Source organism: Gobius niger (assembly GCF_951799975.1).
Source record: "Gobius niger genome assembly, chromosome: 16".
NCBI lineage: Eukaryota > Metazoa > Chordata > Actinopteri > Gobiiformes > Gobiidae > Gobius > Gobius niger.
The window spans coordinates 2,748,134-2,757,312 of NC_136867.1; positions in this window are offsets into that span (position 1 = coordinate 2,748,134).

A 9,179-nucleotide genomic window follows, 5' to 3' on the forward strand; every position below is an offset into this window, starting at 1 on the left:
TTGACAAAAAAGTGATGAAAAAGAGACAAAAAAATGATGAAAAAGAGACAAAAAAATGATGAAAAAAAAACCCTATAGGCCAAGGAATGTTTTTTCTATCTTAAGGCCTCACATAGGCTATATAGCTGTCCTGTCCTACATGCCAAGGGTAACAAGGGTAACACCTCATTTGAAAGCTAAGACCTACAAAACGGATCTAAACTGAGCTTTTCCCTTGCATTGTTGCCGTGTTGTTGTCGTCACTTTTTTCACTTTCTTTCTAATTTTTGCTACTTTTGTGTCGAGTTTTTCTCACTTTTTTGTTGCTTTATTTTGTCACATTTTTGCCACTTTGTCGTTGCTTTTTTTTTTTTACTTTTTTGTCCGTTTTTTTTTGCGTTTTCATGATCATTTTCTTCTGTTTTTTGTCGCTATTTTGACACTTATTTTAAGATGCTTTTGGATTTGGGTAAAGCTGGAGAAAATGTGCTCAGTTCAGGTGGGGGTTAAGTGTTAAACACAAAATGAAATGTGCCAAAACGAAAAACAAAAACACGTTCCAATTTCTTTAGATCCCCATTTCCTGGGGTCCTATCCACAGTCAAAGGTCCATCACACCACTTAAAAAAACATAAAGGCCTTACATACAACAAGGAAAAAATTATGTCTTATTGATATATTTTCAGTAAAAGACGATCTTTTCCACTGAATGTTAAAACAAGAACTACAAAGACAATTAGAAATAGGAGAAAAAGAAGAAAAAGTATATCTAAGAAAGAAAATCACATTTGCCTGTGCCGTTTTATTTCTTTGTCTAATTTTCAGCACATACATGATCTGCTTTTTCATTGGTGAGTTTGTTGGTGATGTAATGAGAGCGCAGGCAAAAACAGGTTTGGCAGGGCGAGCAGCTGCAGGGAGTGGAGAGGAAAAGGTATAGGAGGTAAAGGATCTGTGCGTGTCGACCTGCATTTCCTTCACTCCTTTCCGCTGTTTCAAGACTCTTTCGCTCATAAGTAAGTACGTTTTTGTTTGTTTGTTTTTGTTAAGCATACGTAGCAGTTTCTCAAATTCGACTATCTGTAAAGTTTGATCCTGATTTACACCCGGTGTGTCAGATCAACGTAGGGATCAGGTCAATTCCCTTGGAATTCTCCTTGATAGCTCTCGGTATTCTTGAAAACACTATGCGTTACAGAAAATTGAGTATCAAAAGCTTGCCATATTGTAATATAACGACTTGTATAAAGGCAATGTCTCGTCATTTCCTCATAACCACCCAAACAATTTAAGTTCTTCCCAGTGGGTGCCCAGTTAAAAAAAACAAAAACAAAAAACACATACGCTATGCGCCGCCCTTTTGTAGAAAACTTTACAAGTTAGGCAATTTTTATTGAATCATTTTGTAATTAGGGCAAATTCGCCTGGGTAGCCCAGGAGTTGAGCTTGGAGAAATTCTAAACAGCTCGGTCATTTGGTCATCATCGGTGTGAAGTGGATGACGCCTTGGTCTAAGAACCACATGCAAAGTTACTCCAATGGGTTGATTCCAAAGGAATTATTCGTTGAATTCCTGGTGTGGCGCGTCTCTGCTGCGCGTCCGCATCGCGCACTTCCGCTTTGTTTCCCCTATGATGACCTGATCCCTACGTTGATCTGTCACACCGGGCTTGTTTGTAGATGTCAACAGGCGAACTGGGTGAGGTGTCGTGTTTCCAAAATGGTCAGTGTTTTGCCATCAGGAAGTGGGCTTTATGTTTGGTTTATTCGTGACTTGAAGTGTAAGCTGGGCTATGTTAATGTTGCATGTAATGGAAATGGCCTATAGGTTGTAACTTGAAACTCAAATAACTTTTTGAAAACACAATGCAAATAAATATAAAAAATATCAATGTATGAAACACAAATTTATTCTGTGTTTATTTAATAAACTTAAAACCCTAACCCTTTATTAATTTACGTTATTATTGATTGACTGCGGAATTCTTCCGCAGTCAATTATTGGTTTTCATGTTCTTTATTATTATTCCTCTTCCATCTTTTTCCCGATTTTCTAGAGCTTTCAGCACCTTCATGCTTTGTGCAATTTATGCAAGTTATGCATCAAAATGTTCCGCATGTTGAGGAGAAGGGTGCTATTACTTTTGGGACTTCTGCAACTTACGGTTTTTCCGCAATCGGCCAAAATGTCGGAGATTTTTCCCATTGACTTATAATGGGGCTGCTGCAAATCCATGCTTTTCTGCACTTTTTTCTGCATTTTATGCAATTTCTGCACTTTGTGCATGTTCAGCTTCTGCAACTTGTGGGTTTTGAGAAAAAATCGTCCTTCTGCAGTTTTCCAGTTTTTTTATACGAGAGTTTGAAATTGTTGCATTGGTGTGTATGGGGGAATCCAGCCAATGGGGCGACTCCAGGCCTTTCAGCCATTTGTGCAGCTTCTGCCAATCAAGCACTGAGGCCATTTCAACAGTTTGACAAGTTTATGGAATATAAAAAGTTTATGCAATATTAACAATTTATGCAAAGTAACCACTTTATGCATTTTAAACAGTTTATGCAACATAAGAGTTTATGCCATTTAGGATTTATGAATTTCAAAGAGTTTATGCAATTTACATAATGTATGCAAATTAACCCATTCATGCATTTTACCACTTTATGCAGTTTATACAGTTTATGCAACATGATATTTTATGCATTTTACCAGTTTATGCAAATTATGCAATTTCTGCATTCGCTTCCCGCAATTCCGCAGTCAATCGCAATGGCGCAGCATTTCTAGTTAACATATGGTAGTCTAATTATATGTTAAAGGATCTATATCATGCTATTTTAGCCATTCCAAAGTTAAAGGTCCTATATCATGCAAAATCGACTTTTTGGAGCTTTTAGCCATGTTGTTATGCTATTTCCTTATCAAAAACACCCCCAGAGTGGTTTGCGGCTTCATTCACGCAGCTCTCAGTAATCCTCCTGAATCCTGCTCTCTGAGCAGCTGCTCCTCCCTCTCCTTGTGAACGGCTGAGTGTTCAGTTGTGTCGTAACAACGGAACGGAAGTGCTCGACGTCTGTAATGTAATGTCTTAATTCTATGCTTACGGCCTGATTTTAATTTGTAAAACAGCTTTTTCATTATTTCTGTCGTAAGAGAGAAACAAAGAGTAAAAAATGAAAAAAAAAAATGAAAAAAAAACCACATCGCTTCTGAACAGATCAGTCATGTTTGCGCTGCAGCTGTGAAGATGGAGCTCGTTACCTACTCTGGACACCTGTTTTTTATTCTTAACTAACGATAATGTCACGGACGGAGAAAAAGAAGCGCGTTTGGCTACGGGGACAAGGAGTTTATAGTCAACCCTTTTCAGGAAGAGGCCACTCAGCTGTTTTTTTCTCCGGGATTCAGCGACTATCAGCCAAAATGGTGTTTTTCTGTGATTGTCACTGATGGATGTTTGGGGAACCTTCGCCAGAACCAAAGTGGATTAACTTTTATAACCAACGCGAGTCCCATAATATAAACAACGATGGAGCAGAGCGGTGAGTCAATCCAAACGCGGGTTAGCTTGTGTGTTAGCATATTAGCATGTGTGTTAGCCATTTATGAAGCTGTGTTGCAGATGTCAACTCCATATAACTGCATCGTGAAGTAACTTCACTTATTGTTGTTTATTTATATTACGGTAAAGTTGTATGCGCGGAGAGAGGGGGCGGAGTTAACTGAATCAAAGCGTTGTGTCTTCCGGGTTTGAAAAATACCTCCAGAAAACACTTATATTTATCACAAAAATGAGTGCTCCATAATGGTAGAGGTACAATATATCATATAAATGCCTATACTTAACTTTGGAATGGCTAAAATAACATGATATAGCTCCTTTAAAGGAATAGGCCACCGTTTTTACATACTAAGAGTTCTTACCTCACTTTAGACGTGTTAATATATCCCCGTCTGGTCTTTGTCCGTGCGCTCTGCCAGGCAAACGGAGCACATACGCAGCCTCTCCCACATGTCATATAGCTCCAAAAAAGCTCACGATAGAAGCTACCAAGCTCTTCCACGTGTTCCCTATTTAAATAAAGTTACATGAAGTGTTTTCATGCGAAGTATATTTACCCAGAAATGTAGCATGTCGATTTTATAAGCAAATAAAAAGGGGGACTATATTGTGAGGCGTAATGATACGAGGAGTAAAACGTCCGCGCAGTAACTCCTAAAGGTTATGGACGGAAGTGAGCGGGGGAAGTCTTTAGGAGTTACTACGCGGACGCTGTGCTCCTCGTATCATTACGCCTCACAATATAGTCCCCCTTTTTATTTGCTTATAAAATCGACATGTTACATTTCTGGGTAAATATACTTCGCATGAAAACACTTCACGTAACTTTATTTAAATAGGGAACACGTGGAAGAGCTTGGTAGCTTCTATCGTGAGCTTTTTCGGAGCTATGTGACATGTGGGAGAGGCTGCGTATGTGCTCCGTTTGCGTGACAGAGCGCACGGACAAAGACCAGACGGGGATATATTAACTCGACTAAAGTGAGCTAAGAACATATCTTAGTATGTAAAAACGGTGGCCTATTCCTTTAAGTATAGGCATTTATATGATATATTGTACCTCTACCACTATGGAGCACTCATTTTTGTGATAAATATAAGTGTTTTCTGGAGGTATTTTTCGAACCTGGAAGACTTCGATTCAGTTAGCCCCGCCCCCTCTCTCTACCGTAATATAAATAAACAGACGCCACGTGGGGAAACTGTGCATATAGCCTATAAGTGAAGTTACTTCACGATGCAATTATACGGAGTTGACATCTGCAACACAGCTTCATAAATGGCTAACACACATGCTAATATGCTAACACACAAGCTAACACGCGTTTGGACTGACTCACCGCTCTGGTCCATCGCTGTTTACATTATGGGACTCGCGTTGGTTATAAAAGTTAATCCACTTTGGTTCTGGTGAAGGTTCCCCAAACATCCATCAGAGACAGTCACAGAAAAACACTAATTTGCTGATAGCCGCTGAATCCCGGAGAAACAAAACAGCTTCTGAGGAGTGGTCTCTTCTTGAAAAAGGTTGAATAAACTCCCGTCCTCGTAGCCAAACGCGCTTCTTTTTGTCCGTGACATGATCGTTAGGTAAGAATAAAGAAAAGGTGTGTCCAGAATAGGTGACAACGAGCTCCATCTTCACAGCTGCTGCGCAAACATGACATCTGTTCAGACGCTCAGGGGATGTGTTTGTTTTGGCCTCAGCTGACCTGGAAGCACCTCGGGCACATCTTTTATTTTTTTTAATTATTTTTTTTTCTTAATTTTTTTTTTTCTGTTTGTTTCTCTCTTACGACAGAAATAATGAAAACGCTATTTTACAAATTAAAATCAGGCTGCAAGACATTGCATTACAGACGCCAAGCACTTCCGTTCCGCTGTGACGTCCCAACGGAGCAGGTCAGTTGTTCACCAGGAGAGGGCGGTGCAGCTGCCCAGAGAGCAGGATTCAGGAGGATTGCTGAGAGCTGCGTGAATGAAGCCGCAAACCACTCTGGGGGTGTTTTTGATAGGGAAGTAGCATAACAACATGGCCAAAAGCTCTAAAAAGTCGATTTTGCATGATATAGGACCTTTTTTAACATTTATAAAGCTTTTATATCACTCAGATACTCAGAGTGAAGGGTAAGTATTTATTTTTACGGTGTTAGTGAGGGTTCTTGTAGGAAGGACTGTATAGTGGTTTGTGTGCTCATTAGCAATCAATACAGTGGTCGGGTTAGGACTTGAATTTATTTGTTCAGGTGAGTAGAGAGAGGTGAATGTCCACAGCCAGATGATTAGAACAGTGCCTTTAATTTAGACTTCAATCTTGCGTGTGATTGGGTATACAGCATGAGTGTGGGTTCTACAATAGAACAGAGGAAGGATACAAATATTACAAGAGAGCTCCAGAACTTCAAACTACATAAACAATTACCACATAATAGTTATCAAAGGCAAAAGCCTGCTGCATGGCCTATAGGGGCCTGTATGCAGGAGCCTAATTTACCTGCTAAAAAAAGGACTAAATAATGCGTCCAACACAAATATAAAGGATGTAATTAGGAAAATGATATAAACTGAAAGTGTGTTCTGTTGTAGATTTTCTTAAGAGATGTTTGTCTAGTCAAGATGTGAAGTTTATTACACAATGCATTGCGGAGAGGGTTACACATAACGCAAGTTCATGGTAAGCTCTGCTCTAGTTAGCTTTGGCATCACCTTTTATAGGTGAGCACACCAAAGACAACAGAGGCACCCCCAGGGGAAGCACAGAATACACATAGAAATGGTAATACAGTTGGAGATGTCAATGCAGGCCACCAAACGGCGCTTTGCATGGTAATGCATCAAGGTGGCGTTTGGAGACAGAAGGAGATCTTTGTCATGTTGAGGAGACTGGCCATTTGGGCCCTATTGTCTAAAAGGTGCGAGGGCCTCATCTGGAGTACAGGAAGAAGCCGGTCTCTCTACCTGGTTTAGTCAAAGGCCCAGCAGGGTGCCAGCAACAGGACGCCAGTGTGGTTAACAACTTAACTGACTAAACTTGTCACAACAGTTCCAAGTTGAAAATATGCTTAACGAGCCTTGATTGAAACCACAAGGTGTTTCTAAATGCAAAGAGAAAGTACACTAGACACAACTAAAACAGCACAAAACACTGTGAAACTATAACTTATGGCAGAAAACATTGCTACAATATGATGCAAACAAGGTTACTCACGTTTATGGACGCACACAGCAATTGTTCACACAAAACCAAAGTTCATGGCAGAGCGGTTGCGTTAGCTGCATCTGAACCGTGCTGCCTTTTGATAACATGCGACCCAATATTACGTGCAGATAACTAAGCTATGCAGAACAACAAGTGAACCTTTTTAGAGGCAGTGTTTAATACAGCCACTCCCAAATTTACATTGTAAATTTGACTTCTAGGTGTCAGTATGAGCTTGGGGCAAAGCTGTTAGCCTGATGAGACGGATCACCGGCGAGTGTAGGTCCAGTCCTTGACTTAGACAACCATTGTCCTCACTCTGCCGTCTGCTCCGGGCATCACAGTTTTCACTGTCCCTACCTGCCACATAGCTCTGGGTGTTCACAATGCTTCCCACGCTGATTTCTTCTTTCTCCGTTTGCCATTTCTGCCGGGCTTGCAAAGTAGGCAGAAAGTGCTGAATGAAGTGTTTCCAGAAGTGGTCGGTGAAAACTTGTGAGTGACACCACCTTTTACCACTCAGCAACTCTGACTCTGGGTAAACCACCTGAGGAAGAGAAGAGTCCGGCCACCCCATCAACAGGCAGTTGGGCATGACTGGGTCAGGGTCAGTGAGGGCAGAGGAAACATAACCCAAGGGTCGAGAGTTGAGACTGCCCTCTTCTTCAATTAGGAATGTCATCAGCACTTCCTCTGGCACAGAGCTCACTTCACGTTCCCACAAGCCTCCAAAGTTGGGAGCGTTGGGAGGATTAAAACGAAAGCGGATCTGCTGGGCTGCGAGCTGTTCCAAAGGTTCCAAACGAGGAAGGTGTCATGTAACTCCTTACTTCCTCCTTTGAAATCGGTGCACTGGTCCGAGAGGAGTTCATACAGCTTACCTCTGCGTGAGATGAAGAGCCTGAGTGACATCAGAAATGAGTCATTGTCCATGTTAGGTAGTAGATCCAAGTGGCTGGCCCGACGGGTAAGGCACTTGTACAGAAGGCCCCTTCTCTTCTCAGTGCAGCGCCCCACTTTAACAAGCATGGGGCCAAAGTAGTCCACACCTGTAGAGTAGAAGGCAGGTCGGAAGAGCCTTAGCCTGGAGGGAGGTAGATGTGCCATTCTTGGACTCCATTTCTGGCAGTCCACACAGTTATGTTGGTACTTGTTCACTGCTTTCCGGCCTCTGAGTATCCAGTATGCTCAGCTCCAGGGTGGTCATAATGCTGAATCAGCAGCTTGGAGACCAGATTGGAGGACAGGAGAATGGGACGCAGCACGTCCTTGCTCAGAGCGTCACATCTTCTGAGTCTTCTCCCAACTCGAATCAGACTGGAGGACCTGTCATACTCAGCAGACAAAATTAGTAATCTACTAGAGGAAAGTGGCTTACCGGCTTTGAGAGAAGCCACCTCATTGGGGAAGCTTTCAGTTTGTACTTTTCTCAGAAGAGCCAGCTCTTCCTCCTGGTCCTCGTCAGCAGTAGGAGGTGTACAATCAGCTGCCCCATGCAACTTCTGGATGGTAGCTTCCAGAAGTTCTGGGTAATGGAACTTATGGCAACAGTGGAAGCTGCTCTTTCTACAGTCTCCAAGCCTGGACAAGCTCTTCGGGGAGTTAGTGTCGTCCCACCTTCTCTACTGGTCCCATAGGTGCTGCACAATGATCTTTGCTCTGGTTGTGTAAGGAACAATGTATCCCAGATCGTACTGATGTATCCCGGATCGTACTGTTGGGCGAGAAAGCAGTAAATGTTACGCATGGTTAGTTCAGGGGACTCACTTGAGTGCAGCTTGTTGCGTAGGGTGTCTGACTTGCACTGCCACAGGAGGGCAAAAATGCACTCTTGGGGGTCTTCTGTCTGCTGTGTGAACCAGAGTGTGCTGTTCTCTGACCTGGATTCCTTTGGGAGATGTTAGATGACTGCAGCAACATTGCTGGCCCATTCGCTAAGCTCAAGGCCACCTTTCATCATTAGAGTGTGCAGTCGATTCATCAGCTGCTTGGCCTGTGCCGAAGCGACATGCGAGCATCTTCCTCTGGTTCAGTGTGTCTCTGAGCATGAGTCTGCAGACCGAAGGTGGCACAACATGGGCTGCATGTTGTACCTAAAGGGAGAACTTGCTACTCAAAGATGGTCGGATCCTGGTCCACTTTGACATCTCGCCACAGGAAGCGAAGGAATGCTGTGTCCTCCTCAAGCAGGGGCATCTGGCGAAACATTCCTTTCACATCACTGCTGATGGCTACTGGGTGTTCTCTGAACCTGAGCAGGACTCCCAGGGGGCTGGCTCCGAGCATAGGTCCAGGGAGGAGTTTGTCATTCAGGCTCTGTCTTCCATCAAGCATGAAGTGTGCTGCACAATGTGGCGGGCGATAAAACATGCTCTCCCAGCCTTGGCAGGGGTGATAGCTTTGATGTAGCCAGCGTCAATGAGCTTGTGGATCTCCTTAGA